The sequence below is a fragment of the Pyrus communis genome, chromosome 8, assembly GCF_041283825.1.
Source record: "Pyrus communis isolate YQ-2024b chromosome 8, ASM4128382v1, whole genome shotgun sequence".
NCBI classification, from domain to species: domain Eukaryota; kingdom Viridiplantae; phylum Streptophyta; class Magnoliopsida; order Rosales; family Rosaceae; genus Pyrus; species Pyrus communis.
In genome coordinates this window covers 16,197,465-16,205,790 of record NC_142572.1, presented here as the reverse complement: position 1 = coordinate 16,205,790, position 8,326 = coordinate 16,197,465, and the positions used below count along the sequence as shown (strand labels likewise).

Below are 8,326 nucleotides of genomic sequence, written 5' to 3'. Positions count from 1 at the left end.
TAAAAACATAGATAGAAAACACCTTGAAAATAAACTTGAATCGTCAAGGCTCTCTAAAGCCAAAGTATTGCGTTCTCCACCCCCCCTCTCTTCTAATTTCTAAAAAGCCTTATTTATACTACTAGAAAATAAAACCCTACCTTGAAAAGGTCTTAGTATAAAACTAGGAAACATAATTAAATGATAAAACTGAAAATAAAAAGTTTCCTATTTGAACTAGAATTCAGAGTTCTCAGAAAATCACACTTTTGACCGATCAAATCAACTCCGATTTGGTCCCAAAAGGTCTCTTTTGAAATCTGAAGACGTCCCCTACAAATTCTCAGAAGGAATCTTCCTTAAAATACACCATCTTGACCTCCAAAATACCTAAAGAGTCCAAAAACATCAATATGGGAAAGCTGCGCGCTGGGGCTTAATTTCATCACCATGGTCAAACGGATTTGTAGAAAAATCTGGAATTTTAATACAATTATCTTGAAAGGCACACGAACATCCTCCAATTGGAATCACTCCAAAATTCATCCGTTTGGTCACTTTTTGCTCCAGAGGAATTTGAACATCTTACATTGAAAATACATTACAAAGTATTAAAATTCTACCAAAATAACCAACAAATTAATACTAAGAATATGGTAAGATATATAGTAAAATATTGACTCATCAAAATACCCCCAAACTTAGCATTTTGCTTGTCCTCAAGCAAAACAAAACTCAAAAACAAAGATAAAAACTAGCAAACTAGCAAACTTTATTAAAACTCAACTAAGACAAAATTTTCATCTTCAAGTTGCAATCCATAGAAAACATTAAAAATTAAAACATCTTTCCAAAAGTTCCAACGAATCCCACCACAGAGTCTAAGCCATTTAGAATCAATTAGAAAAGAATTCATGAACTTCCTTTGGTGTAAACTGAACCAACATGGCTAAAGAGACTCGACTAAAACCCTTACCTCTCGTCCTTCTTTATTTCACTCATATTAACTTTATATAAAAAAAATTTCTCTTTTCGATTTTTTCTTTTTTTTTTTTTTTTTTTTTTTTTTTTCCAGTAACAGTAGTGGTCGTGCAATGTCAGTTCACTTAAGCTTTTGATCCAACGAGCTTTAGGTCAATGACTCCCAAACCACAAAAGCTTTAGGGCACTAGGTGTAGAACACCCCTAAGGACTTATTAACTCGAGCTGAAAATGCTACGAAACCAACTAACCATCCTACCCTATGCCAAGACTCTACCGTTTGACGTGAGAACCACTGTTTATCAGGCAGGACTAGCCCGGTTACAAGGCAAAGCCTCGAGTAGAACAATTATTACTTTATTTATAACAATAACTAACTCTACTTTACTTAGAACAAAAATTAAAAATTACTTAGACGAAAAGCAAGTGTTTCAATCTCACTCCCCACAAACCATGTTGACGTGAATGTGCAAATTTTCAAAGTATAACTCATGAATTAGTGTCTAAGCAACAATAAATAGAAAAAACTCTATTATGGGATTAACTTTCATCATGTCCATTTGTTCTAACGTTTAAATTAATCTATGGATATTAACTTAAAATTTGAAATTTTTTAAACTTTGACTCAAAAATTAAAAATCTAAAAATTCTTATTTCCCACCCCCAAACTTATTAAATCACTGTGGAAAAGAAAAAAAAAAGAAAAAAAAAAAAAAAGAAACAACCTTACACCGAAAATTAAATATTAAAACGAAACCTAACTAAACCTAACAATAATTAAAAAAATACGATTGACAAACAACAAAAACGAAATGAAAAGTGACAAAATAAATAATAAAGAAAGAAAAGAAAAGAAAAGAATGCACCTGGTTTTGAAAAACAGCCCACGCTTGGCATTTGACAAGGGGCCTGATGCAAACTGCAAAGAAACACGGAGCATGACTGGCAGCCCTGGGAACCAAAAGAAACTGAGCCCTGAAATGACCCATGCACTGATTTGAAAACCAGCCCACGTGATTGCAAACACCACAAACACAAGTCACACGCCTGGAACACGCGCAATACACATGGGTGACTGAAACCCTAAAGCTCCACTATACAAATGAACACACACCCTTTTGCCATCATTTGTCATTGCTCAGAGCCATCTCGAGCCCAGAGCCAAACGGTTTTCCAACCCCTAGCCTCCATATTTCTCCAAAGATGAGATGTCTCTCTCACTCTCTCTCTCTCTCTCTCACTCATCTACAACACAACAAAGAGAGGTTCATAGAGTTCGTCATGCCTGCAAACAGAATTGTAGGCTTCATTTCCGTCCGATCCAAAAGCCGAAAGACGCAAAGGTAAAACTCTCCACCAAACTTCTATGTTTCAGTTTCGATTTGTGCATTGCAGTAAAATAAACCAAAACTAACACATGCATGCGGTCTTTATCTGTGCAAGGAAACTCGAGTGACAAAGAGAAATCAAGCACCGATTTGTAGCAGAACAGTTTTGGCATAGTCCCCCAAACTTATGCCGCTGTTTCTTCATCTGAATCTGTGGAAGGAAGTCACTGGATCTGTGTATAATGCGATGCATCAGTATACCGCCCTTTGGAATTTGTCTCTGTGTCCATATATCATGTATGACTGTATTTATTTTGCATGTCTCCTGATTATGATTGCTGGGGAAAATCTGCGCAAAACTTGATATGTGATATATGGACCCTTCTACACACTTGGATCCCCGATTGTAGAATCATGCATGTATTATAGGTTTTCACATGGTCATGTATATTGGTGAATGAACGGTGTATGTATGAATCCACACGTAGTTGAGATTAGACCGAATCAATTCCGAATGCAGCCTGCAATCACAAATCAAAAACCTAATTAGATAAGTAAAGAAAAATAACAAGAATTAAAAGTTGCAATTTTTTTTTTCTTTCAATTTTCTGATTTTTTTTTTCTGATTTTTGTAATTAGCAATAAAAACAGGAAAATAAAATAAACGAAATAAAAAGAAAAGAGTTAGAAAAATTGGGTTGCCTCCCAATTAGCGTTTTAGTTAACGTCTATAGCTAGACGTAGAGGAAAGAATTGAAGATCACGTCATTTGTTCCCTTGGAGTTAACTACTTCTTGATAGCATCATACGACAACAGTAGGTATGGAATGAGTTGTTGTTTATCAGTGGTTGAATTCTTCATAATTGCCCTTCTATGTAAATGAATCTTTGTGCTCAAATAAGGTTGTTTCCAGTGAGGTTTATGTTTCCGTCGAGCTGCCTTGAACCTTGTATTTAAGGCCCACAACCTCTGCACTGGCAGAATTTCTTTACGAGGAATTTGGTTGTCACGGAATTCATCCTGATTTTCTTTAAATTTGATGAATTGTGATGTTTGCGTGTCCAATTCAGCAACCAGAATTTTCTGAATCAGTAGCCGGTTGCTTCAAATCCAAAATGGTCAGAGTATTCAAAAGCTGATCATGTGATGTCTGATATACTGATTTTGAATAAACAGCTTCTAACATATCAATTTTTGTGCATTCGTGCAACCCTGTTGGGAAGGGTTCTGGTGGCACATAAACTTGGGGAGGAGAAGATTGTGGGGAAATTGTTTCACGATCAGCAGGTGGTGTTTCCTCCCTTGGGCATGATTGGCTGGCAGATTGCTCTTCCGTTTCTACACCAATTTCCTTTTGATCATCATAGCTTTTCCCACGATTTATTAATGGTTGAATCTGAAATTCGTGATTATTTCTTTCGATGTACAACTCAGTTGATTCCAACAATTTAGAGAGTTTGTCTTCCACTGAAAGCTTTTGTGGCACATTAAACTTCTCAAAATACTGCTCAAGATGTTTTTTCAAACTTGGAGTGTAGAACTCTGAATAAGGATTGTTCCAATGCCTTTTTGAGTCGGTTTCATATCGATATGCTTCTGGACAAACTGATGAAAATATTCTCTCTTGGGACACTGCAAAATATCATTCGTCTTCAAATAGCAAAGAGCACAAATTGTAGGGTTAAATCATAAGAAACCCCATTTTGCAAATGTGACCCATAAAGGCGGTCCTCTTGGTTGTATATTGAATCTAGGAAGAGGAACACAGTCCATTGTCGCACAAATTGTAACCTAAAAATAAAAAATAAAACAAAATCAAAATCAAGTAAATAAAAAGTTATATACAAAAATAATTAACTAAGAATATGATAAACAACACAAATTATTTAAAACAATTCCCGGCAACGACGCCAATTTCTTGATAGGAATTTTACCACCTACAAAAGTAGGGATAAAAAGATTTAAAAATACTTGCAAGAGTACAAAGTTGTCGTAGTATAACAGCTCAAGCAAGGTAGTTTTCCACAGGGATTGAATGAATAATTCATGTAAATACCAAATCTTAATTAACTATTTGAAAACAAAATTTGGAAAATGCTGATTTTATGACCTAAAATATTAAAAACGAATTTAATTAAAAAAAACGATTAAATAAATTGGGAAAGTAAAGAAAACAAAAGAAAATAGTTTTGAATATCAATTTGAGCACTAGGGTTTCGCCGTCACCTTAACAATCCTAAATAGTTCTTTCAATTACTTATGAATTACACATTCATATTTCGAAGGTTAGGTTTTCCTAAAGTATACCCTACTTGGAACCTCCAACATCGAACGTATATCTAACATGCAACCCGTCCGTGACGATCGAACGTGAACATGCAAGACTCATTAAATTTTATGAAAACCTTCTGAAAAACCATATAACCCTTAAGACATGTCGTCCATCCTAAGAAGTTACACATATTAACCATAAGAAGCCAGTGCCAATTTCAGGGACAACCCTCTGCCAAAATTGCATCAAATTACTTTTCTAAACATCCTAATGGTTTAAAGCACAATGATTAATAATTCAAAATACGTATGTATAATATCATAAGCAAATTGAAAAGAAACTACATATTCTTGCTAAGGCTCGTGGCCTCGCCCTAGCAAACGAAACTAGTTACTAACAACCATAAAACAAAATATTATTAAAAACATGGATAGAAAACACCTTGAAAACAAACTTGAATCGTCAAGGCTCTCTAAAGCCAAAGTATTGCGTTCTCCCCCCTCTTTTAATGGCTAAAAAGTCTTATTTATACTACTAGAAAATAAAACCCTACCTTGAACAGGTCTTAGTATAAAACTAGGAAACATAATTAAATGATAAAACAGAAAATAAAAGGTTTCCTATTTGAACTAGAATTCGGAGTTCTCAGAAAATCACACTTTTGACCGACCAAATCAACTATGATTTTGTCCCAAAAGGTCTCTTTTGAAAGATGAAGACGTCCCCTACAAATTCTCAGAAGAAATCTTCCTCAAAATATACCATCTTGACCTCTAAAATACCCAAAGAGTCCAGAAACATCAATCTGGGAAAGCTGCACGCTGGGCCTTAATTTCATCGCCACAGTCAAACGGCTTGGTAGAAAAATCTGGAATTTTGATACAATTATCTTGAAAGGCACAAGAACATCCTCCAATTGGAATCACTCCAAAATTCATCCGTTTGATCACTTTTTTCTCTAGAGGAATGAATGCCCTACATTGAAAATACATTACAAAGTATCAAAATTCTACCAAAATAACCAATAAATTAATACTAATAATAGGGTAAAATATATAGTAAAATATCGACTCATCAGTACCCAAAGGTAAATAACACGTTTTAAGAGATTAGGAGAGCTCATAACTAAGTTGAAAGTTGAGATGACACGTCAGAAGAATGTCATCCTAATTATCGTGTTTGCTCATACTTTCTTTTATCAACAATTATTATTTATAAGATTTGAACTCAGCACTAACAAAACAGAACTACTCAGTATTGTTAGATTAAATGATCATTGTGATGTTATAACATAATTTAGAATCTATTATCACACATGTTTTGTGATTTTAGATTATTAGAGCACTTTGATATTTGGTGCTTTTGATAACATTGATAATAGGCACATAGATATGCATCCAATTTTGTGCTCCAAAAAAGATTTAGATTAGTCTAAAGTGCCTAAGTGGCTTCCATATACCACTTTTAGAAGTTTGAAATGCTTAAAAAGAGAGAAGAAAAAAGCAGAATACCTTTGGAAAAAAAAGCATATGTGAACGTAGAAAATGAAGGCTGCATAAGCAAAAGTATACCATCTAGTAACTAGACTACTTCATCATGTAAAAATTAAGAAAATAATTGCTCTTTTTGAACACCAAACATGTTAATGGAGTGGTTAATAGGATACTATAAGAGCCTAATGACATTGTTCTTACATAAACTTCTCAAATTATATCTAATAACAACACTTAAGTCAGTTGCAACTCGCCCAAGGCATCTGTTCGTAGCAAAATCCTTTTATCTAATACACATAGCTATATGCCGATATCGAAGCATTTACTAATTTTTGGTTCACTTTGTTAACAGTATATAATGAATGGTTAGATAGTGTGCCATGTGTCAATGGATTAGTAGGTTTGTTATAAGGAGGTTAAGGTAGTTATAAGGAGTCTTAGTGAACAAGCTTGTGGTGTGAATAATAACAAATGTAATGAATGTAATTCAACAAGATAGAAAATATTATAACAATACATTTCTCTTTCTCTCTACATTTCTTTGCTTATCTCTCTAAAATCTTCATAGTCATTTCTGCATTATTACATTTCTGCAACATAATCAGTTGCTTTACATGGTGTCATTCGCCAATCAAGCTATTCTTGCTTGAACGGTTATCTCGATCTTGGATCTCTTGCTGATACATGTCGATTCAGAAATATAGAGGCTGTTATAGTTGAAGGGTGCCAGATTTGCGGCAAGAAGAATCACACTGCCCAGTTTTGCCATTTTCGAAATGCAAATATGTCTGGCATCACTCATCAAATGACTGCAATGCATGTCAACTCCTCACTATCCACTCCAACATCAAATGCTTTTTCTCAGCAGTTTTGGCTTACAGATTCAGGAGCAACAAATCATCTCACTGCAGACTTGCAGAATCTTTCCTTGGCTACGCCTTTCCCATCCACAGGGACCATTCAAACTGCCAATGGTGTAGGTTTATCAATTTCACATACTGGTTCATCTGTCATTCATACACCTACTCAAAAGTTGAAGCTTAATTCAGTGTTATATGTTCCGAGAATTACTCAGAATCTGTTATCTGTGCACAGACTCTGTCTCGATAACAATTGTTGGCTAATTTTTTATGCTTTTTATTTCTGGATTCAGGACAAAGCCACAGGGAGGATTCTGTACAAGGGGAAGTGTAGTAATGGGTTATATCCAATACCAATATCCAGACCAACTGTGCTTAAGCATCAAGGATTTAAAGCTGCATTTCTTGGACAACAAGTGCATTCCAGTTTCTGGCATAGTAGACTAGGTCACCCCTCAAATTCTATTGTCTCCACTATACTTAGAAAATCTAATATTCCAGTTTCTTCTGATGTATTACCTTCTTTGTGTCATTCTTGCTTACAAGGCAAATTCAGCAAGTTACCTTTTTCCCCATCTGTGTCAAAATATGTAATTCCCTTTGAAATAGTGCATAGTGATGTATGGGGCCCTGCTCTCTGTACCTCTATTGATGGATACAAATACTATGTGACATTCATTGATGAATGCACTAGATATTATTGGTTGTTTCCTTTGCATAATAAAAGTGAAGTATGTTCTGTGTTTATTCGGTTATATCAATTCATTTTCAATCACTTTGCAGTCAGTATTAAAACCTTACAGAGTGATGGGGGTGGGGAGTATACAAGTATTGTTTTTCAATCTTTTTTTATAGACAAGGGAATCACTCATCAAATTTCATGTCCTTATACTCCAGAGCAAAATGGACTGGCAGAAAGAAAACATAGACATATTGTTGAAACCTCAATCACATTGCTACAGACTGCATCCCTACCTGCATTTTTCTGGTCATTTGCTTGTCAAACTGCAGTCTACCTTATCAACATGATGTCTTCCTCAACTATAAATAACCAATCCCCATTTGAGGTTCTTTTTCAATCTGTTCCAAATGTTCAACACCTGAAGATTTTTGGTTGTGCATGTTTCCCATTCTTAAAGCCTTATACTAGTAACAAACTTCAACCTAAAACCAACATATGCATTTTCTGGGATATGCATCTAAGTACAAGGGCTATATTTGTTTTGATGTTAGCTCAAAGCGATCTTACATCTCAAGGCATGTGATATTTGATGAGTGTGATTTCCCATATTCCTCTTTTGTCTCAAAGTCATATATCCATTCACAGAGGTCTAGTTCTCAAAATCCTGTGAGTTCAGTGTCTGTTACTAATACCAATACAATTGTTGGAGCACCATCAACCTTTTTTGTGT

At 34.9% G+C, this 8,326-nt stretch overlaps 1 long non-coding RNA gene across 1 annotated transcript; it reads left to right on the top strand.

Annotated features, from left to right (window-relative positions):
• The first annotated feature begins 2,090 nt into the window (after window positions 1–2,090).
• LOC148695193 (uncharacterized) lies at window positions 2,091–2,677 on the top strand. The gene is made up of 2 exons (XR_015965175.1): window positions 2,091–2,303; window positions 2,404–2,677. It is a non-coding gene; the product is annotated as an uncharacterized LOC148695193 (long non-coding RNA).
• The last annotated feature ends 5,649 nt before the right edge of the window (window positions 2,678–8,326 follow it).